The 24,439-nt window shown below is 42.3% G+C and overlaps 1 long non-coding RNA gene across 2 annotated transcripts; it reads right to left on the minus strand.

Annotated features, from left to right (window-relative positions):
* Positions 1 to 10,153: 10,153 nt before the first annotated feature.
* Positions 10,154 to 16,687, minus strand: LOC115528532. 2 transcript variants are annotated; one of them, XR_003973286.1, is made up of 3 exons: positions 16,377 to 16,687; positions 11,561 to 11,732; positions 10,154 to 11,277 (listed from the first exon to the last, which is right to left on the minus strand). It is a non-coding gene; the product is annotated as an uncharacterized LOC115528532 (long non-coding RNA). The 2 variants fall into 2 exon arrangements; XR_003973284.1 differs by having other exon boundaries at positions 10,154 to 11,732.
* Positions 16,688 to 24,439: the final 7,752 nt, after the last annotated feature.

Genomic DNA, 24,439 nt, shown 5'->3' on the forward strand with positions numbered 1-24,439 from the left:
TTCCAAAACATTTTCATCATTCCAAAAGAAAACCCTGTACTTGCTAAGCAGTTACCCACCATTTTCCCCTTCCCCCCAGCTCCTAGCAACCAACAATATGCTTTCTGTTTCTATAGATTTACTGGCTCTGGATATGTCATACAAATGTCATCATATAGACTTCCTTCACTTAATGTAATATTTTTGAGATTCATCCACATTGTGGATTTGAATTACTGTTTGGGGTCCTTTGTTTTTAGTCTGAATTTTTTTCTTTATTATTTCTTTGAAAGTAAGTTAGCTAGCAATAAATTCTCTCAGTTTTTGTTTATCTGGGAATGTCTTTATTTCATCTTCACTTTTGAAAGACAGCTTTGCTGTCTACAAGATACTTGGCTGACGGTTTTTTTCCTTTGAGCACGTTGACTGTTACTTCACTGCCTCCTGGACTCCACTGTTTCTGCTGGTTAAGTCAGCTGATGTTCTCACTGGGGCTCCCTTGTAAATGATGAGTTGTGTTCCTCTTGGTGCTTTCAAGATTTTCCCCTTGGGGAGCCTGGGTGGCTCAGTCGGTTAAGCGTCTTTCTCTTGATTTTGACTCAAGTCATTATCTCACGGTTTTTGAATTTGAGTCCTGAGTTGGGCTCTGCACTGATGGTGAGAAGCCTGCTTGGGATTCTCTCACTCCCTCTCTCTCTGCCCCTCCCCCACTTTGCGGTGCCCCTCTCTCTCTCTCTCTCTCTCTCTCTCTCTCAAAATAAATAAATAAACTTAAAAAATTTTCCTCCTTGTCTTTGACTTTCATCATTTTTACCACAAAGTGTTTATGGATCTCATTGAGCTTATCCTACTTGGAGTCTAGGAATGTCAATAAATTTGGAAGTTTCCAGCCATTATTACTTTAAATATTTTTCTGCTCCTTTCTCTTTCTCCTCTCCTGATACTTCCATTATGCATATGTGTTGTGCTTGATGGTGCCCCACTCTTCTCTGAGGTTCTGTTCATTTTTTCTCATAAGTTTTCTCCCAGTTCTTCAAATTACATCACCTGTAATCTCTATCAACCTATCTTCTAGAGTGTTAATTCTTTCTTCTGTCAGCTCAAGCATACTTCTGAGCCCCCTCAAAGAAACTTCACTTCACTTCTTGTACTTGTGGCTTCCAGAATTTCTGTTTGGTTGTTTTTAATATTTCTCTTTATTGATGGTCTCTATGTGATATGACAATGGCATCATACTCTTCTTTACTTCTTTAAGCATGGTTTCCTTAGTTTTTTTTTTAAAGAGAAGTTTCTGTTCCCTGCTTGTTTGTGGTGTGTGTGTGCATGCCTGTGTGTGTGTGTGTGTGTGTGTGTGTGTGTGTGTGTGTATACAGGTCATGCTTTCTTGTTTCTTGGCACATTTCATAACTTTAGAAACCGGACATTTTATTTTATTTTATTTTATTTTATTTTTTATTTTTAGAGGGAGAGTGTGTGCATGTGTGATTGAGAGAGAGAGAGAGAGAGAGAGAGAGAGAGAGAGAGAGAGAGAATCTTAAGCAGGCTCCATGCTTAACACAGAGCCTGATGTGGGGCTCAATCCCATGACCCTGGGATCATGACCTGAGTCAAAATCAAGAGCTGGTTGCTCAATCATCTGAGCTACCCAGGCACCCCAGAAACTGGAGACTTTAGATAAAATATTTTAGCACCTCTGGGTAGTGGTCCCCCACCTCCACCCTGGGGTTTGTTGTTATTTGTTTGTGTCTGTGTTCAGCAACTGGCTGGATTAATTTAGTGAACTTATTCCCTCTGTGGTGTTAAGCCTCTGATGTTGGCTCCTCGGGGAGGCACAGATTTGGATATGCTCATGGTCACCCTTCTTCCTCTCTTACCCACTACCCTCTTTATTCTACTTAGCAGCTGAAATAATTCCTTAAAGGTAAGTTAAATAATTTTACTCCTCTCTGCTATACCCTTGGGTGTTCCCTGCATCACTCAGAATAAAAGCCACTGTCCTGACTAGAGCCTAGAAGGGCCTGACCCATCTGGCCCCCATTGCTTCTGTAACTCCATCTCATCATCCTATACTCTTACCTTCACACTTCCACATCAACCATACCATCTAGCTTTCTACACTCCAGGTGTGCTAGTTAACTGTTGTGGCTGTAACAAGTTACCTCAAATTTGGTGGCTTAAAACAACACAGATCTACCCTCTTATAGTTTTGGAGGTCAGAAGTCCAAAATGCATCAGCAGGGCTCATTCTTTCTGGACTCTGGGCAGAATCTGTTTCCTTGCCCTTTCCAGCTTCAAGAAGCTGCTTGAGTGCCATGGCTCATGACCCTTCCTCCATATTCATAGCCAGCAGTGTAGCATCTTTAAATCTCTCTCTCCTCTCTCTCTCTCTCTCTCTCTCTCTCTCTCTCTCTCTCTCCACTTCTTCTTATTTCCCTCACTTAGGTGTCTTCCCATTATCACATCTCCTTCTCTGACTCTGACCCTCCTACTTCCCTCTGATAAGGATCCTTGTGATCCTTATCTGGGGTCACCCAGATAATCCAGGATAATCTTCTCATCTCAAAGCCCTTAACTTAATTGTATCTGCAAATCCCTTTGCCACATAACATGTCCACAGGTTCCAGGGATTAAGACGTAAACATCTTTGGGGGCCAATACTCATGATACACACCAAGCATGCACATATCCTATGATTTACTTTCAGTTGTCTGCTTTAGAGAGACTTTCCCATATTTACACAAGATTACATGGATAAGAATGTTTAGTGTAGCAACCTGCATAATAGTGAAACATAGGAAATAACTTCTTTTTTCCAGAACGGTGGTTAAGAAGATAAGTCCAAAGCCAAACTGCTTTGATTCAAATTTCAGCTCAGCCATTTACTAGCTGAGTGACCTTGAGCCATTTTCTTAATTTCTCTATAGCTGTTTTTCTCATCTCTAAAAGGGTTGTCACAATAGTTATTGTATTTTAGGGTCATTTTGTGGACTAAGCCACTTAATACAAATAAAGTGCTTAGTGCCTGGAAAATTTCAAGTGCTGGATGAGTGGTTGGTGTAGTGGTGGTTTGTTCATTTAATACCACTCTCTCCAACAGTCAAAATGAATAAGCTATTTCTCATATCAGTGGAAAAATCTCAAATATATTCACATTGAGTGAATAAATCAAGTTACAAAAGATATATACTGTATGATATCATGTAATTTTAAAAACACAAAGCAATAGTTCAGATTGTTACAGATATAATAATAATTAATAAAAGTGCAAAAGGGTATAATGCCCATTAACTTCACAGTAATGTTTATCTGTAAGGAAGGAAAGAGAACTTCACCTATATTTATATTTTTCTTTTTTATTAGTTCACCCATTCATTTTTCAAAATAGAAAGATATGAAACAAGTAAAGCAATGTGTCAGTTTCTATCTTGCCAGTGGTATTAGGTATCATTATTATTCTTGTATTTATACACTTGAATTATTTTATATTTGAAAATTTGGGGCACCTGTGTGGCTTAGTTGGTTAAGCATCTGACTCTTGAATTCGCTCAGGTCATGATCTCCCAGTTCGTGGGTTTGAGCCCCACATTGGGTTCTGTGCTGACAATGCGGAGCCTGCTTGGGATTCTCTCCTTCTTTCTCTCTGCCTGCCTCTCCTCCTCTCTCTCTCTCTGTCTCAAAATAAATATGTAATTTTAAAAAAAAGTTAGAAAATTAAGAAAAAATGGGAACTGGAAGCTCTGTGTGTACATGTGGGGGGATCTTTTTGTCCAGTGTCCTGGGGGACAGCTTTGGGGTATGACCAGGGCTCTAGCACCTTTCAGCATCAGACCCGGTGCTGGTAGGTAGAGTTTTTCTCGGAGGCTATTTGTTGGCACCAAAAGAGATCTTCTTCCCTCCTACTGGTATGCTAGTGGTAATGGGAATCTGGTATTGGTGCTCTGTGATAGCCCCTGACAGGTCTGGCCACCTCCACCATCTTCCCTTCATCTGTTTTCCACACAGCATCTAGAGTTATTTAAAATGGACTGCAGATATGTTCAGATTCTTCCAGTGATTTCTCAGTCTCTCTTAGGATCCATCTTATAGGATCCTATAACCTCTATAGGATCTCTCCCACCTCATCCACTGCATGTCAGGCACCCACTGGCCTCCTTAGTGTACATAGAGCAAGCCTTGCATGCGTCTGTCTCATGGCCTTTGTACTTGGTGCCTGGAACTCTTATCTCAACTCTCTGGTGGGGCCTTCATTGCATTCAAGTCTCTGCTTCTGTGTCACATCCTCTGACATCCTCTTCTGACTACCCTTCAAAAGCAGAGTCCTGCCCAGAGTCTGTCCCATTATTCTATTACAGTTTTCATCAAGTATTACTTGTACTTTTAATATACATTTCTTTCCATAATTTGGCTATTGTTGAAAGTGCTGCTATAAACACTGGGGTACATGTGCCCCTATGAATCAGCATTTCTGTATCCTTTGGATAAATTCCTAGTAGTGTTATTGCTGGGTCGTAGGGTAATTCTATTTTCAATTTTTTGAGGAACCTCCACAGTGTTTTCCAGAGTGGCTACCCAGTTTGTATTCCCACTAACAGTGCAAGAGGGTTCTTGTTTCTCCACATCCTCACCAGCATCTGTAGTTTCCTGAGTTGTTCATTTTAGCCACTCTGACTGGTATGAGGTGGTTATCTCAGTGTGGTTTTGATTTGTATTTCCCTGATGATGAGTGATGTTGAGCATCTTATCATGTGTCTGTTAGCCATCTGGATGTCTTCTTTGGAAAAATGTCTATTCATGTGTTCTGCTCATTTCTTCACTTGATTATTTGTTTTCTGGGTGGTAAGTTCTTTATGGATTTTGGATACTAACCCTTTATCCGATATGTCATTTGAAAATATCTTCTCCCATTCTGTCAGCTGTCTTTCACTTTTGGTTCAGTTTTTAGAGCCCAAATGTCCATCAACTGATGAATGGATAAAGAAGATGTGGTTTATATATACAATGGAATACTACTTGGCAATGAGAAAGAATGAAATCCTGCCATTTGCAACAACATGGATGGAACTGGAGGGTATTAATGCTAAGTGAAATAAGTCAGTCAGAGAAAGACAGCTATCATATGTTTTCACTCATATGTGGAACTTGAGAAACTTAACAGAAGACTATGGGGGAAGGAAGGGGGAAAATAGTTTCGAGCAGAAACAAAGGTAAACCATAACAGACTCTTAAATTCAGAAAACAAACTGAGGGTTGATGGGGGGGGGCAAAGGAGAGGGGAAAATGGATGATGGGCATTGAGGAGAGCACTCATTAGGATAGGCACTGGGTATTGTATGCAAGTGATGAATCATGGGAATCTACCCCCAAAGCCAAGAGCACACTGTATATGCTATATGTTAGCTAACTTGACAATAAACTGTATTAAAAATAATAATAATAGGGGCACCTGGGTGGCTCAGTTGGTTAAGCATCCAACTTCGACTCAGGTCATGATCTCACAATTTGTGAGTTTGAGCCCCGTGTTGGGCTCTGTGCTGTCAGCTTGGAGCCTAGAGCCCGCTTTGGATTCTTTGTCTCCCTCTCTCTCTGCCCCTCCCCCACTCATGCTTTCCCTCTCTCTCTCTCAAAAATGAATAAAAACATTAAAAAATTAAAAAATAAAAATATATACATTTTTTTGATATATTTTTTATTGCCTGTCTGCCCTATCAGAATGCCAGCTCCATGGGATCAGGAACTTGCCTGTTTGGTTCACTGTTGAATCCCCTAAAACAGTATCTGGCACAAAGTTGCACTGAATAAATATTTGTTGAATCAATGACTGAGAACAGGTCAGAAAGAAGTGTCAGGGGCCACACAGTTGGGCACTTCATCTCTCTACTTTTATCATCATGCTTCCTTGTTTCACTTATTGCCTCTAGTCTAGTGCCCACACATGGGGTATGACGTCTCTGGAGAATAACGCTTGGCCTCTAAGGAGGGAGTTGAAGGAGGAAGGTCTCTTGGCTACTCAGGGTGGGAAAGGGGACTCAGTAGTTAAATCACTCTCTATACATGCTCCTGTTCCCAGTCTCACACCTACCCATTCACTGTCCCCTGCCATTCCTCACAGGTTTTTGCAACAAATTGATTCACTGAATGATCTACCCATCTCTGTGGTGTTTTTCTAAGCTTCATCTCCTTTCTATTCTCCAAAAATCCACTGAGATGCACTGAGCTGGTCTCTTTTCCCATTGTTTCACACCTTGTAGGTTTGCACTTTTTCTAATCTTTTATTATCACTTCAGCAGGACTTTCAAAGGGAGAGCAATAAAAGCACAAGGCTAATCTACTATGCTTAACTGGAAGCCCAAATCCCTTGTCCTGCAAACTAGTTTTTAAAGTATATGTACTACTAACTTTGTAACAGGTTGAATTTGATAATTGAAGCAACAAATATGGCAATATAATTAATGAGCCAAACATAAAATAACTATTAAGAATGTTGATTTTGTTGGACACATACCTGGGTTTAGCTTAGAGATTGCTTTGATGACCATCTTTTCAGTCTATTGCACCTGTGATGCACAGATAAACCTTTGTTGTTGAACCAATCTTAATTTCTAGCTGTGTGTGGTAATAAAGATATTGGCTTATTCTCCTATTGGAGACTCCATTTTATGAAGTGGGTAAGCAAGAAACTAGCAGTTTTATTTTGACTAACAAACTTCAGTTTTTGAGCAGTTTTGGATTTACAGAAAAATTGAGTGGAAGGCATAGTGGATTCTCATATATTTTCTCACCTTCTTTCCTCCATTTCATTTATTATTGACATTTTGTGTTATTATGATACAGTATTGTTTCTTTCTTTGAAGCTTTTTAAAAAATGTTGGGGCACTTGGGTGGCTCAGTCGGTTAAGTGTCTGACTTCAGCTCAGGTCATGATCTCGCAGTTCGTGAGTGTGAGCCCTGTGTCAGGCTCTGTGCTGACAGCTCAGAGCCTGGAGCCTCCTTCAGATTCTGTGTCTCCTTCTCTATCTGCCCCTTCCCTGCTCCTTGTGCTCAGTCTCTCTCTCTCTCTCTCTCAAAAATAAACATTTAAAAAAACCTTTAAAAATGTTTATTTATTTTTGAGAGAGAGAGAGAAAGAGAGAGAGAGAGAGAGAGAGAGAGAGAGAGAGAATGAGTGGGGGAGGGGCAGAAAGAGAGAAGGAGAGAATGAATCCTAAGCAGGCTCCATGCTCTCAGGGCAGAGTCCAACTTGGGGCTTGATGTCACGGTTTGTGAGATCATGACCTGACCTGAAATCAAGAGTCAGATGCCCAACTGACTGAGCCACCCACGTGCCCTGATACAATATTGGTGAGTCAATACTGATAATTTCTTATTAACTAAAGTCCATAATTTACATTAAGGTTCACTCTTGGTGTGAAAGGGCAGGCCTACGCCAGCCAACTCCATCTTGTTCTGTGTCCTTCACCTCGACCACGCCTCCTCCCCTTGAGTAACCTCCCGCTCACGCGTTCAGACTTCCCCATCAAAATACGCCCAGCGACCTGCGTAACAGGACTCCAACCCTTCCCCAGCCAATCGGCTGAGGCCACGGCCATTACCTCACCAATAAACTGCCCCTAGACCCCAATAAAACCTTTGTACTTTTGAAACTCGCTCTCTCTCCCAGGTATCTCACCGCTGCGTCGGTGCAGGTAGGGGATTGAGCTCAAGCTAGCTCGAATAAAGGCTCTTTGCTTTTGCATCAGACTCGGCTCCCTGGTGGTCTTTGGGGATCACGAATTCTGGGCATAACAGGTGTTGTACATTCTGTGGGCTTTTACAAATGTATAATGACATGTATCAACCATTACAATGTCTATTCACATAGAATAGTTTCACTGCCCTAAAAATCCCCCCATACTCTACCTATTCATTCCTCTCTTCCCTGAGCTACTGGCAACCACTGATTTTTTTACTTTTTTTGCTTTTTCCAGAATGTCAGATAGTTGGAATCATATCGTATGTAGCCTTTTCAGATTTGCTTCTTTTAGTTAACAATATGCATTTGGTGTTCTTCCATGTCTTTTCATGACTTGATAGGTCTTTTTATTAATTATTAAATAATGTTCCATTGTTTGGATGTACCATAGTTCATTTATTTATTCACCTACTGAGGGACATCTTGGTTTCTTCCAAGTTTGGGCACTTATAAATAAAGCTGCTATAAATATGTATGTGTACTGGGTAAATACCAAAGAGCATGATTACTAGAGTTCAGTTTTCAAAATTGTTTATAAATGTTTCATTTAGATACCATTTTGTACACTTGTGCTTGCCTTCATTTTTGAATAACTGCATCCCTACATTGCCAACATATAATTAATTCACTTTACCTTAAGGTTAAAAAAGGACATAAACAATGGTTATTTTTAAGTTTACTGTAATCATACCTTTATATTCTTTAAAATATTTTTTAAGCTTATTTATTTACTTTGAGAGAGAGAGACAGTGATCAAGGGAGGGGCAGAGAGAGAGAGGGAGAGAGAGAATTGCAAGCAGGCTCCACAACAGCATGAAGCCCGAGGTGGGGCTCAAACTCATGAACTGCGAGATCATGACCTGAGCTGAAACCAAGAATCAGATGCTTAACCAACTGAGCCACCCACGCGCCCTATATTCTTTCTTAAAAAAGTGATCTGTACCCCCAACATGGGGCTTGAATCCATGACCCTGAGATCAAGGGTTGCATGCTCTATGGACTGAGCCAGCCAAGTGCCCCTATATTCTTGAATATGATTTAAGATAGTCAACTTAGGTGATCAGAACTTGAGTATATGACTCACACAAATCTCATGGCTTTTCACAGCCTTAACATGCTTCAGTTAACTATAATGGGTACTTTCTTTTTGAAAAAGCAATGCAGTATGGTCAGTGTGGGTTCTTTGTTTTATTTAGCAATATCTCAAAACAGTTTAGAAAACATTCTCTGGCAAGTGTCTTGGGCCTATCTTGATTTTTGCCATCCTTAACACAAATTTAATGATCTTTCAAGGATTTTTGAGCCCTATTTGTGGGGAAGGTAATACAAAGACGTAGGCCTTGGGGCTCATAGGCTGTAAACTGCGATTATGCCCTGGGGGGTGGGGCTGCCCAGTTACACTGTTAGTGATAGAATTAGAATCCCTTTAAAATACATGAGTTCATGCTGATGTTTCTCATTCAACTCTAACTTTCCAAGCCAGTCTTTATTTTGTTCTAATGTTAAGATATTTTTAAATTAAATTTTGTCTTTTTCAAACATACGCAGATTTTTTTTTAATTGCCTCCACCAAAATAAATTTAGAGGAGCTTCGTGTCAGTTAAATATCTTTTATCACCTCTTAGAAGGTGCCTTTTTCCAAGCTAGCATCCATTTCCAAGACCTTCACCCCTCAAAGTCAATTTTTAAAGCTCAATTAATTACAACACATTTACACAAATCACACAGCTTTAAGTCACAGCTCATTGGCAGAAAGTACTCTTGTCTGAAAAAGCAGAGGTTTTAACTCACACATACTAAAACAGAATTACTCATAGTCAATAGTGATAATATTCAAACAGAGTGCCCATTAAATGAAATTTTCCTGTAATTGGTCTCCCTTTTGTGGTCTATGGGAAGGATTTAATCTCTGAAAATATGAAGCTTTTTTCTTCTTCTCTTTCTCTCTCCTCCTCCTTAATTGAGGAGGACTCTCTCAGTTATTTTATACTGTAAACAAGTCCCTAGTTACCGAATCCTGGCTTCACTGGTGGTGGGGGGGGGGGGGAGGTAATTTGCCTGTACCTGTGGCGCCTTCTGTGTTTAATCTTTCATGGTAGCCATGTGTCTGGACTCTAGCCGTTTACTTCACTCCCAAGCCTGCTTTGTGAGCCAATGCTTTACTTTCATTTTTAATCTCTTTCTACATCTAGGGCAACAATCCTCAGGATTGTGTGAAAGAATATCCTTCTAGTTCCACTGTGCTAAATTTTCTAGAAGGTCCTAGAATTCCCAGGCAGCCAGATATCAATGTCTCCATTAGGCTGTCCTGACAGCTGGGAGGCTTCATTCTCCCTGCTTTTATACCACTTTCCAAATCCCATAATGCTGCCCCTGCCATTAAGCTGCAGTGGCCATATAAGGTTTTGAAACTAATTTCTGTCAAAAAAGTGATGCCCTCAGATTTTAAAGAAAGCAAGTCTTCACTTTATTAAAGGACACAGTTGTATCGATGAGTCAGTCAGTTGCTTCTTGGAGCCCTCTTGTCCTACCCTGAGTTCAACAGCCTGTAGGTAGTAGGGTTACTAGGTGTGGAGAGTCCCTTTGGTTAGTGTTCCTCATCTTTTGCTGCCAGGTGCTGCTTGATACAGAAAAAAGAGGCTACCAGCCCAAAATCCAGAGCATCTAACTCCTCTGTTAGCAATGGATTCTCATGTCCTTTGTACTAAGCAGATAGATCTCAGAGCAAGTGTAGAAAGTCCATCTTCTGGCATCTTTATGTCTTGTACTTCCCACACAATGTCCGATGTCTAAACGTAAATTCACAGCCTTCCCTCCAGCCTGATAGCTCCTGGTGACTCTTCTGGATGAATACAACCATCTTCCATGTGGCTGTCCAAATCAGAGGACTGGAGAGCATTCTGAGGCCCATTACCACAGTTGTCCTGGAGAGCTTCCAGATAGTGCTTCTTGTTCCATGTCCACCACACTACCTTGGCCACATCCCTATGATCTTGCCTTTAGCCTCACAAGACAGCCCTGCTGTGGACCATTTCTCAGCCACTCTCTCCACAGTAGTTGCTGTGCACACCCATGTGCTGTGTCTGTGTTGGGTTCTGTGGCACAGCAGAGACTCTTAGTGCAGATTTTGCCAAGGGCAGAGACTGATATCAAACAGACGTTCTGTTAGTTAGTAATGTGTGAAGAATGAAACAGAACAGAGAGGTGGAGCAACGGTGAAGGACAGGAGTGATATGGGATCCTGTTCAATCTCAGTTGGCAGGGGAATGAAGCAACAGAAGCAGACAGCCAGGGTTGGGAAGTTGTCAGGCAGCTGAACTCTAGGACAAGAAGACAGCAAGACTGGAACAGTGCATGCAAAGGTGAATGGTAGGAGGAGAGCATTTGGCTTGCTGGAAAGCTACAGGGAGGCCAGAATGTGCCAGGAGCACAGGAGAAGGTGACAGGAGAGGCCAGAGAGGTGAGCAGAGGCTATGTAGACTCTGGGAAAGACTTTGGGTTGGATTCCAAGTTAGATGGGAGCCATTGGAGGTTTTGAGTACATTCTCATCAGGTACCATTCAGGTTGCCTGTGAGAAGAGACCACAGAACAGGGAAGTTAGGGGGCTGTTATAATTGTCTAGGTGGGAGAGATTGGTGGCTTATACTAAGAAGGTGGTGGGTTGCCGAGAAGCAATCAGATTCTGGGTGCATCCACCTGAGTGTCTATCCAACTAAGTCCATCATCCAGCCAGGGTAAACTTTTTAAAATTGAATCATGCCATATCACTCCCCCTTCAAAGCTGAGCAGGAGAGTGAGTGAGGACGCCTGCCCACACCACCCACAAGATACTGCTGTCAACTCCAGGTTACCTGGTGGGGATGCAGGGCTGAAGAGCTAGGCCTTCTCATTTTCCAGGAGAGGCAGAAATGTAAATTTTTTGTGTGAAATCTTCCAAATCATACCTTTTAAAGTAATGAAGTTCAAATGAGACATGTCATTGAAGTTTTGACTTCAGTTCATAGGAGGTAGTTGCCAAGTTTGCTGGATGGAAAAAGTGATAGAATGAGTGGGCATTAAAAATATAAAACATTTATACAGTTTAGGCACTTTTTAAAAATTGTTTATTTATTTTTGAGGCGGTGGGGCGGGGGGCAGAGAGAAGGGGACAGAGGATCCGAAGCAGGCTCTGTGCTGACAGTAGTGAGTCAGGTGTGGGGCTTGAATTCATGAACCGTGAGATCATGACCTGAGCCAAAGTCAGACCTTAACCAACTGAGCCACCCAAGTGCCCCAAGTTTAGATATATTTTTTATTTAAAAAAAAAAAACATTTTTTAAAAATCTTTATCCATTTTTGAGAGAGAGACAGTGTGAGCAGGGAGGAGCAGAGAAAGAGGGAGACACAGAATCCAAAGCAGGCTCCAGGCCCCCGAGCTGTCAGCACAGAGCCCGATGTGGGGCCCGAACCTCACCGTGAAGATCATGACCTGAGGCCGAAGTCGGGCGCTCAACCGACTGAGCCACCCAGGTGCCCCAAGTGTAGGTATTTTTTTTTAATTTTTTTTTAACATTTATTTATTTTTGAGACAGAGAGAGACAGAGCATGAACAGGGTGAGGGTCAGAGAGGGAGACACAGATCTGAAACAGGCTCCAGGCTCTGAGCTGTCAGCACAGAGCCCGACGCGGGGCTCGAACTCACGGACTGTGAGATCATGACCTGAGCCGAAGTCGGACGCTTAACCGACCGAGCCACCCAGGCACCCCAGTGTAGGTATTTTTAATATTACTGTTGGTCTTCAAACTTTTCCCCTGACACAGCTGAGGAAAGTGTGAAACAGTGGTAGTGATTGTGACAGGAGGGGGGTAAGGGGAAGAAGGTGGAGGGCAAAGCCTCCAGGGGAAAGTAGGATATGTCAGGCTCTCTGAAAGGGGTGGGATTGAAGGGAGCCTAATGACAGCAACATCCTCACAATGGGTTATGATCACCAGGCACTGTCATTGTCCACCACTAGGTATAATGGACAAGGACAGGGAAGGCAAATAACTCTAAAAGAGGACTGGATTTGCAGCCTTAACTTCACATGATGTTGTTCAGAGGAAGATGCTTTTGTTGCCATCAATGATCAAGAGTTAGACACTTTACTCATTATGAATGACCAATATTAAAGCATCTATAGTGGCTTCATTATAATTTCACTATAGTGGCTTCATTAATTTAAAGCAATTTTATTAGCTTCAACTATTTTTTTTCATTTAATAACATTATACTACATTAGTAGGAGGACATGTGTGTCCTCCTGTGATTGTTAATGTTAGAGAGGCCAGGACAGGTAGCCACTGTGGGCAGCCAATTCAAGATGTGGAGATGTGGCAGGAAGATGTGGGCCTGGGATTCAGATGCCAGATGCAGCGGTTGTATGATGTGCGCACATCATTTAATATACGTGAGACCGAAGGCTTGCTTTTAGGATGAAATAAATTATGTAACTTCTTAGCATGGTGCCTGTGTGCTCATATGCGCTCAACAAACAGTAACTGGCACAGAATTATTTTAACATAATTGGTCTATTTCTTCCTCTGGTACAACAAGATTATTATCAGAATTTCCAATGCTTACTTTAATGTCCTGTTGATACTTTGATATACTATACATATACACTGCTGGGGCATTGACACATCACCCACTCAGCCTACAATTCACTGGGTCCTTGAGCATATATAAGACTGAGATGAGTTTTTTTTTTAAATTTTTTCTTAAAATTTATTTGTTATTGAGAGACAGAGAGAGATAGAGCATGAGCAGGGAGGGGCAGAGAGAGGAGGAGACACAGAATCCGAAGCAGGCTTCAGGCTCCGAGCTGTCAGCACAGAGCCCAACGCGGGGCTCGAACTCACAAACCACGAGATCATGACCTTAGCCTAAGTCGGACACCCAAACGACTGAGCCACCCAGGCACCCCCAGGACTAAGATGAGTTGTTTTTTTTTTTTAATTTTTTTTCAACGTTTATTTATTTTTGGGACAGAGAGAGACAGAGCATGAATTGGGGGAGGGGCAGAGAGAGAGGGAGACACAGAATCGGAAACAGGCTCCAGTCCTCTGAGCCATCAGCCCAGAGCCTGACGCGGGGCTCGAACTCACGGACCGCGAGATCGTGACCTGGCTGAAGTCGGACGCTTAACCGACTGCGCCACCCAGGCGCCCCTAGATGAGTTTTAAGACTGGTTTGGAAAGGCAGCTGCTTACTCTGTGATTACAGGGACATAAGGAGGTTTATCCAGAATATTTCCAATCAGCTTACTGATGTCTGAAGGTCATAATGAGGAATTAATTTATTTAACTTCATTTCATGTTAATTAATCTCCCTGGATTAAACCTTACAGCCATTTAGTGTGAATGATGTTTTAGTGCTTTTTCTAGAAAGGGCATGGATGGGGAAATGGGTGAGGCATGTAGGGAGGGTGACACAGGGGACAAGACTGTGATGCTGGGGTGGCTGATGCAAACTTTGCCAACTACAAGAAATCCCTGAGAAATTCAAGAAATCCCCAGTTCACGGTCCCCCAGATTTAATCTGGACATGGCTAGCCACTTTCTTCAGGCATATAATTTACAGAAAGTTTCAGTCTCTGAGCTAGCCAAGACCTTATTTATACATTGTGGTTTGTTTTCAGGTTAAAGTTACCACTTACCACTGTCCCCATACATATATAAATTGGTATAATCTTTCTGGAAAACAATTTGGTATATGCATCAAGAATAACTTTGAAATACTCTTTGACACATTTATTCAACTTCTAAGAACACCTTCTAGAGAAATAATCAGGAATTATGAAAAAAAGGTGTAAAAAAGGTTCATATTGGTGTATAGTTATTTATAGGCACACACACACAAAGAAAGAAAGAAACATGATTCTCTAACAATAGAGGAATAGTTAGACAAATTATGGTACATCCATGAAATAGTAACCATGTCTTAAAATATGTCATAAAGAAGTCTTATAACTTGAGGAAATGCTTACACTATAATGTTAAGTGAAACAAGAAGGTTACAAAGCAGCATGCAGTATCACCTATGTTGAGAGGGCTGTTACTGCTCTGCACAGGCACTGAGCTTGGTGCTGATTCCAGGCCTGGGACAGGGGCAGGGTGGGGGGCAAGGTTTGAATATGGCTGACATGGCTAGAGTGAATGTTTACTGGCTTTTTTTGAGAGAGAGAGAGAGACAGAGTGCATGAGCAAGTGGGGAAGGGGCAGAGAGAGAGGGAGAGAGAATCCTAAGCAGGCTCCACGCCCAGCGCAGAGCCAACTTGGGGCTTGATCTCACAGACAGTGAGAACATGACCTGAGCCAATAACAAGAGTCAGACACTTAACCTACTGAGCCACCCAGGCTATTTATTGTTCTTGACTAAGCAGTGCTCCTTCTGCCTTCATTTGGTCTTAGAAACACTCTTTTCTCTGTGGAGCCCTTTACACAAGGGTGAATACAAAACTTAGCCCTGTCCAATTAGTGCACCCCATTTCCTGCTTTGGTAATTTGATCTTGGGTGAACATGTGGTCAGCCAGGCTAGAGTTCTCCTAGGACCTTGGGATAGATGTAGTTTTTCACTGGGGCTGTGAAACTGCTGATAGGATGGTGTGCTGCAGCAACTGGGGGCCACTGCTACACTATGGGGAGGCTTTGACTGAGAATCAGACCCAACTGAAGCAGTAGAGAGGGAGTGTGGCATGGAGAGAGACAGACGGAACCATGACATTTTCCTTGAAGACCTGGCTTCAGACCTGCCTAAAACTTCATCTGACACTTGAAATTCACAGATAAAGTGAGCCTAAAATTCCATTTACAGTGTCACTTTCCTTTTTCAAATGTCTTATCATTTGCCATCAAAAGAACCCTGTTGAAAAAGAACTTTGAGGTTTTAGATGCTTAGTTGTAGGCTATTTGCAATTGGTGGCTAAAATGAATTCACAGATATCAGTTTGCACTAACCAGACTACCATATCCAGGAAGGTGACCAACCTGACCTAACTGGTGAAAAGCCAGACATGACATTGGGCTGGTTTTGGGCACCAGACTGCAGGAGGGAGCTGATCAGCCAGAAATTTCTGGAGACGAGTTGGCCAGTTGATGAGGAAGCCCAAGGCCACAGCACACAAGAGATGATTGGAAGAACCACTGCTGCCTGGAGAAGGAAGCATGGCAGCAGGAAGAGAGGATGTCCTCTTGCTTGGGCACAAAGAGCCAGGGAAATGGGAAGAAGCCTGCTTGGACCCTGGTCTCAGCTCAATGCAAGACTCAGCTTTCCAAAGCTCAGCATGGGCCACAGGGTTGCCCAAGAAAGCAGTGAGTTTGAGGACAGTTTGAAAACCACTTGGCAAGAATATAGTTGAGAGATTTCTGAGACTGTTTACCTTCAGGCACTTCCCAGGGATTTTAACATTTTATAAAAATGTCAGCTATTGGCTCCTTCTTTAATTGAGATTAGTTGGCAGCTAGCTGAGAACAAGTTGCCTGCTTAACATTTTTGGCCTAATCAAGGGTTGGCCTTGATTCTAATGTTTTTAATCACTCCTTCAGTGGCCAAGTGAACTGAAGGGAGGTTCTTGCCCAAAACAGCTGAAACAGAATGAGTTGAGTTTCTACCATTCCTCACAGTCCTTGCTCTTCCAAATCACACTTACCCATTTTGGCTTTCCAGTGTTTTTGGTGGATGAAGTCACCATGGCCATGGTGGGGTGGGCCTGACCTGAGATTTCACCTGGAAAAGGCAGGATAAAGATAGTGAGAGCTGGAGCAGCCTAAAACACCCAGGTTTTTTTTTTTTTTTTTTTTTTTTAAATAGGAGCCCTCTTTTTCCTGAGCTGTCAATACTCCTATGGGAAATTTGAGTCCAGTGAATAGACTTCGATTCATAGCTGCAGTCCCAGTGCCTGGCTCAGGGCCTGGCACATAGGAGGACCTCAACCAATATTTGTTGAATGAAAGTGTGAAAGGTCTTTTTTTTTTTTTTTTTTTTTTTTAATTTTTTTTTTTTTCAACGTTTATTTATTTTGGGACAGAGAGAGACAGAGCATGAACGGGGGAGGGGCAGAGAGAGAGGGAGACACAGAATCCGAAACAGGCTCCAGGCTCTGAGCCATCAGCCCAGAGCCTGACGCGGGGCTCGAACTCACGGACCGCGAGATCGTGACCTGGCTGAAGTCGGACGCTTAACCGACTGCGCCACCCAGGCGCCCCGAAAGTGTGAAAGGTCTTAAGGGACCTCTGAGATCATCTAGTCTGAGTCCCTCATTTTCTAAAAGAAGCATTGTAGCTTAGAGAGGTAAAGTAACTTGCTCACATCTGCACAGCTAGCCAATGGCAGAGCTGGGTTTCCTGATGATGTTTTCTCCTTTTTATAAGGGTCTTAAATGGAATGATGAGATTTTTTTTTTTCTTTTTTAAATTTACATCCAGTTAGTTAGCATATAGTGCAACAATGATTCAGGAGTAGATTCCTTAATGCCTCTTACACATTTGGCTCATTCCCCCTCCCACAACCCCTCCAGTAACCCTCTGTTTGTTCTTCATATTTAAGAGTCTCTTATGTTTTGTCTCCCTCCCTGTTTTTATATTATTTTTTTCTTCCCTTCCCTTATGTTCTCTGTTTTGTCTCTTAAAGTCCTCATATGAGTGAAGTCATATGATACTTGTCTTTCTCTGACTAATTTCACTTAGCATAATACCCTGTAGTTACATCCCACGTAGTTGCAAATGGCAAGATTTCCATTCTTTTTGATTCTGAGTCATACTCCATTGTATATATATACCACATCTTCTTTTCCATTCATCCATTGATGGACATTTTGGGCTCTTTCCATACTTTGGCTATAGTTGATAGTGCTGCTATAAACGTTGGGGTACATGTGTCCCTTTAAAACAGCATACCTGTATCCCTTGGATAAATACCTAGTAGTGCAATTGCTGGGTCAGAGGGGTAGTTCTAGTTTTTTGAGGACCTCCATACTGTTTTCCAGAGTGGCTGCACCAGTTTGCATGGAATGATGATATTTTTATTTATTTTTTCATTCTTCTAACATTTTTAAAAATAATGTTTAGTTTAATTATTTGGGGGGGGGGGCGGTGAGGGGCAGAGAGCAATGGAGAGAGAGAGAATTCCAAGCAGGCTCTGCTGCACTGTCAGTGCAGAGCCCAACTTGGTGCTCAATCTCATGAACCACAAGATAATGACCTGAGCCGAAATCAAAAGTCGGTCACTTAACTGACTGAACCACCCCTGTGCCCCCATTTTTGTTTATTTAAGTAAGCTCTATGCCCAATGTAGGGCTTGAACTTATGACCCTGAGATCAAGAGTCCAATGCTCTACCAACAGAGCCAGCCGGTACCCTGAAATGGTGAGATTTTATTTTATTCATGTATTTATTATTAAAATTTTTTCTGTTTATTTATTTTTGAGAGAGAGCAAGAGACAGAGCATGAGTGGGGAGAGGGCAGAGAGAGAGAGGGAGACACAGAATCCGAAAGCAGGCTCCAGGCTCCAAGCTGTTGGCACAGAGCCCGATGTTGGGACTCAAACTCCCGAACTGTGAGTTCATTACCTGAGCCGAAGTCAGACACTTAACTGACTGAGCTATCCAGGTGCCCTGAAATGGTGAGATTTAAATATGCTTCTGCATCAGTCCTCGGCTTGTCCTTACATCTGAATCTGGCTCTGATTTCTGAACCAGAAATGTACTGGGTCTCTGGGAGTTAGCCAGAGCTGTTCCAGAAGCTTGTTTAGTGTCCATAAGAGCTTGGTGTCTGGTAGGCTACATACTCAGCCCCTTCGACCATCCTTCTTTTCCGTTTGAGAAATGATTGTTAACAGGGGGCAGGACCAGGCAGGACAAAACATATTTGGTTGGACAATGTTTTTGTATTTTAACTTACTATATTAGTTTTAAGTTGCCAAGTAACAATTAACCACAAATTTAGTGACTTCAAACAATACCCATGGGGCGCCTGGGTGGCGCAGTCGGTTAAGCGTCCGACTTCAGCCAGTTCACGATCTCGAGGTCCGTGAGTTCGAGCCCCGCGTCGGCTCTGGCTGATGGCTCGGAGCCTGGAGCCTGTTTCCGATTCTGTGTCTCCCTCTCTTCTCTGCCCCTCCCCCTTCATGCTCTGTCTCTCTCTGTCCACAAAAATAATAAAAAACGTTGAAAAAAAAAATTAAAAAAAAAAAAACAAAAACAATACCCACTGATAAGCTTGCGGGTCAGAATTCCAGAGCCGGTGCAGCGTGGTTTGCCACTCAGGGTCTCATCTGAGGCAATTAAGGTATTAGCTGGGTGGGGGTTCTTATCTGAGACTGAGAACCTCTTCCACGCTCACATGATTAAGGCAGAATTCCCTTCCTGTGGCTGTAGGATCCTATCCTGGCTGGCTATCCAGCAGGGGCTTCACTCAGTTCCAGAGGTCTCCCACACCCCTTACCATGTGCCCCCCCCCATCTTCAAAGGGTGGCACTGGAGATGCTTCTCACTTGGAATAGCTCGCAATGGTTTTTTTTTTTTTTTTTGAATGTTTATTTATTTGAGAGAGAGAGAGAGAGAGTATGCACACCTGAATGGGCGAGAGGCAGAGGGAGAGGGAGACAGAGAATCCCCAAGCAGGTCTGTGCTGCAAGCACAGAGTTTGATGTGGGGCTCCATCCCATGAATACTGAGATCATGACTGGAGCCCAAGAGTTGGCTGCTTAACCACTTGAAGCCATCCAGGCGAGCCATGGAATAGCTCTCATGCTTTGAATTCTCTGCTTCCTTTTCTGCCTCCAGCCAGAGGAAGCTGTTTTTTCAAGGGCTCATGTGATTGGGTTGGGTACCCCTGGACAACTTCCCTATCTGAAAGTATAAAGTAACCCAATACCAAAGGCATCACATCTCCTATTCACAGGTTCCACCAAGGCACAGAGAACATCGTGTGTTGGTGGGGAGGGTTGTTCTGTCCCCCACACCTTTAATAAACACGTTCCTCTATTTTCTTCTTTCCTTTCTCTCCATTCAAGCAAGTAACTTGCCTTGTACTTCAATGGATTAGCAAGACAAGTGGTAGGTTGAAAACGGAATAGCCTGGGTTTTCCTGGCTTCTGATTTCAAAAATCCTAGGCTTCTAGTAGAGCTCAGGGGATGCCTAGGGAGGTAAAAAGGAGAAGGATGTTGTGGATGAAGACAAAGTGCTTCTAGGATCAAATCAAAGAACTTCTAGAAGCAAATGGAATTGTAGGCAGGAGCAAGAAAGATGTCTGTGTCCAAGGGACAGGAGTGGTAAGCTGCTGCATCTCAGGTGGCCACACAAATGGCAACAATGGATGGCACAATGTGAAATATTGTGCCCCCTGCCCCCAGTCCCACCATTCCCAATACCAAGCGTGGTGCCAAAATTCGGAGAGAGTGCGGCTCCAAGGACTGGGGGTTAAGTTTCCCACCAGCTCTGTAGAATGGAATCTTAGGGTCAGTAATTATATGGTAGTAGTAGAAAATAACAATTATTATTGTTTGACATCTGGGTTTGTGGACTGGGATTCATACTTCCTACATAAGAAAAAAGATGGGATGGCACTTCAGGAAAAAATGTGCTAAAGAGAGTATATAGACGTGTAGATTCAGATGTGTGTATGTATGTGTGTTATGGATATGGATGCAATAATAGCAATATTTATATACACATGCACATATATCAGAATGTAAATGCACATATATACCAGCTGTGTTGACATATATCCACAATATATATATTTTTATGTAGCACTTTATTTTTTTTACTTTTAATATCTCATGAAATCATTGCTATGTAATGGACAGCAATTATGATTTGAGCTGAAATTAAATGGAATGCCTAGTTCTTGAATCTGATGGATTGAATTGGTTGGAGCAGAGAACCCCCTGAGAATGGCGTCCATAATCCAGACCTCAAGTCCCATGATATGTTACCAACTCTCCAGGTAGAACAGGTTATAAAAGAACATTATAGAAGCTTCCATGGGGCATTGCCTTATTGATGGAAACATGCTATCAGATACAGGCTCTTGCCTTCATGCCCATGTTAACATGTCTTATGGGTGAATGAGCCTCATGTTTTCTTCAGTACCAGCTAGACATTCAGTCCGGAGAAATGAGTCGAGACCTTCTGTATGGCAGGGGGAAGGTCTGTGAGGTGTTTGTGGGGATAGTGAGTGGGTATAGTTCCTCTCTGATGCTCCCCATGTCTGAGAAAGGTGGTCTTGCTACTGAGTCACCCACCTGACAAAAGGCCTCCTACATCCAATAAATCCCCCTTTTCAAAACTTTCCATTATAGTGCATAACACATATATAAAATACACTGATTTTAACTGCACAGCTAATGAATTTTTATACATGCATACACCCTTGCAACCATACCCAGATCTACCCCTTACCCTCCAGAGGGTTCTATTTTGGATCTTCCCACTTAATACCACCCACAGGTAACCACTATCCTAACTTCTATCACTGTCATTTAGCTTCTCCTGTTTGGGAGCTTCACATAAATAAAATCATACATTAGCATTCTTTTGTACTTACCTTCTGTCACTCAAATAAGTTTCTGTGACACTCATCCATGTTGTGTGCCAGCAGTTTTAAATTTTTGAAACTGCTGTGTGATCTCCCATTATATGAGCATACCACAATTCATTTATTCTTTATACACTGATGGACATTTGGATTGTTTCGAGTTCTTTTCTTTTTAATATTAATGAATAAACTGGTATGAACATTCTTGTACTTACCTTTTGGTGGACATCCACACATTTTTGCTGTGCTCTCCAGGGAGTGGAATTGTGGGGGATGCAAGCGAGTTCTAGTTGTGCCATGTCCTTGTGAACTTTTAAAATTGTCTCTTTTAAAGTTTTGCCATTCCAGTGGGTGTGCTATTTCATTATGGTTTTAATTAACATTTCCCTAATGAGTTGAGTACATCGTTACAGTTTATTGGTTATTTAGTATCTTTTTTTGATAAAATATCTTCTCAAGTGGTTTGCCTGTTTTGGGGGGAACATCTTTCCTTAAAAAAAGCTAGATAGAGGAGGTTATGTTCTTTGCAAACAACTGAATACTAGCTAAGATAGGGAGATACATAGTTGTCTGATTCTTAGTCAGGTTAGATCATAAGACTCTTTGTAAGTGATACAGAATCAGGGCTTCCATGAGAAGCCCATGGAAGGCCATTGAATCTGGGGCTGGCAGGCCCAGCAGGTAAGCAGGAAAGCCGACCATGAAGTGGGCAAGAGGAACTGACTGGAACATACAGGGACAACCTGAAGCCCATGAAGGCGAACAAATCATGTCTGTCTTTTGTCCCTTCAACTTCAACATCACAGACAACCTGTAGAAGAGGCTACCAAAGGGCTATGCACACTGCCATCTGACACAGGACCAGGGTAAGGGGACAAAGAGAGAGCAGGTCAGGGATATGAATGGGCTTCACAGTGCTTTATGCCCCACGCTACCCTGCACGGGTACCAGCCACTGCTTCACTTCCTCTGACAGCATCCCTAGCCTGTATTTTAAAAAAAGATACTCTGACCTCAGCCATAGCAATCTCTTACTCAACATCCCCAAAGGCAAGGGAATTAAAAGCAAAAGTGAATTACTGGGACCTTATGAAGATAAAAAGCTTCTGCACAGCAAAGGAAACAACCAACAAACTAAAAGGCAACCAACGGAATGGGAAAAGATATTTGCAAATGACATATCAGACAAAGGGCTAGTATCCAAAATCTATAAAGAGCTCACCAAACTCCACACCCGAAAAACAAATAACCCAGTGAAGAAATGGGCAGAAAACATGAATAGACACTTCTCTAAGAAGACATCCAGATGGCCAACAGGCACATGAAAAGTGTTCAACGTCGCTCCTTATCAGGAAATACAAATCAAAACCACACTCAAATATCACCTCACGCCAGTCAGAGTGGCCAAAATGAACAAATCAGGAGACTATAGATGCTGGAGAGGATGTGGAGAAACGGGAACCCTCTTGCACTGTTGGTGGGAATGCAAATTGGTGCAGCCGCTCTGGAAAGCAGTGTGGAGATTCCTCAGAAAATTAAAAATAGACCTACCCTATGACCCAGCAATAGCACTGCTAGGAATTTACCCAAGGGATACAGGAGTACTGATGCATAGGGCACTTGTACCCCAATGTTTATAGCAGCACTCTCAACAATAGCAAATTATGGAAAGAGCCTAAATGTCCATCAACTGATGAATGGATAAAGAAATTGTGGTTTATACATAATGGAATACTACGTGGCAATGAGAAAGAATGAAATATGGCCTTTTGTAGAAATGTGGATGGAACTGGAGAGTGTGATGCTAAGTGAAATAAGCCATACAGAGAAAGACAGATACCATATGTTTTCACTCTTATGTGGATCCTGAGAAACTTAACAGAAACCCATGGGGGGGGGAAGGAAAAAAAAAAAGAGGTTAGAGTGGGAGAGAGCCAAAGCATAAGAGACTGTTAAAAACTGAGAACAAACTGAGGGTTGATGGGGGGTGGGAGGGCGGGGGGGGGGGGTGATGGGTATTGAGGAGGGCACCTTTTGGGATGAGCACTGGGTGTTGTATGGAAACCAATTTGACAATAAATTTCATATATTAAAAAAAAAATAAAAGAAGAAATCTAGGTGGTACAAATAAACTTCAACATTTCATGAAATGGACAGTTTCCTTTTGAAGAACTGCAAAATGGGGCAAAGGCAAGAAGCTTTTATAGGATTAAGTATAAAGAAAAAAGAAGACAAATGGGGAATACTTGATGGGCTTGTTTGGGATGAGAAGGCCCAGTGTTGGCTTGGCATTTGGGGACTGGCTGACTGGACATACTGCATTTTGGATCAAATGCTGCATTTACAGGGACACGAAAGTTATTTAAGCTTTTCGTTTGCTGATGAGGCACCCAAAGCAGGAGTGGCTCCATCTTGGGCCTGGAAATTTATTTCAACGCCTAGAACCCCATAGGAGGGGAATTCTGGGAAGCATGGTTCCAGCATGGCTAAATTGTCAGGGTATAAAGTCACCAGAGAGCCTGTCTCTGCTGGCAAGAAAAAGGACTAAAGGAAGCTAATATTTATGGAGTACATTTTGGGCCAGGTACTGTGCTAAGCGTTGAACTTGACAATGAAGACCCTGGTAGAGAGCTGCCTGGACCATGTGTCAGGAAAGCAATGGAATAGGGTGGGGCCACAGTGGCCACTTTACACCCAGCTTTTGATCATACATCACATCCTGAAGGCTGTTGAGATGCCCTGCCCTGGTGTGGGTTACTTGAGACAACCTGGGCACCAGAAGAGGCAGAAGCTGTGAACTGCTATAGCCTTTTCATACTAAGGAGATTTTACTATACTTTAATCATTGTAAGTGGTTTGAAAATACACATGTCATTGCCCAGGAATTGCTCCATCATTTTTTTAAAAAAAGATTTTATTTTATTTTTTTAAGTACTCTCTACATGCAGTGTTGGGCTCGAATTTAACAACTCCAAGATCAAGAGTCACATACTCCACTGACTGAGCCAACCAGGTGCCCCATTTTCCCATTATTTTTGTTAACTGATGTATAGATACCATACATGAACATGTCTGGATGGAGCATCTGTGAAATAATCATTTACATTTTTTTTCCTTGCTGTATTTTTCCTTTTCCTCTACCTACCCCCCTCTCTTCAAGGAGAAGGACAGATA

The sequence above is a fragment of the Lynx canadensis genome, chromosome D3 (assembly GCF_007474595.2).
Source record: "Lynx canadensis isolate LIC74 chromosome D3, mLynCan4.pri.v2, whole genome shotgun sequence".
In the NCBI taxonomy this organism is placed as follows: Eukaryota; Metazoa; Chordata; class Mammalia; order Carnivora; family Felidae; genus Lynx; species Lynx canadensis.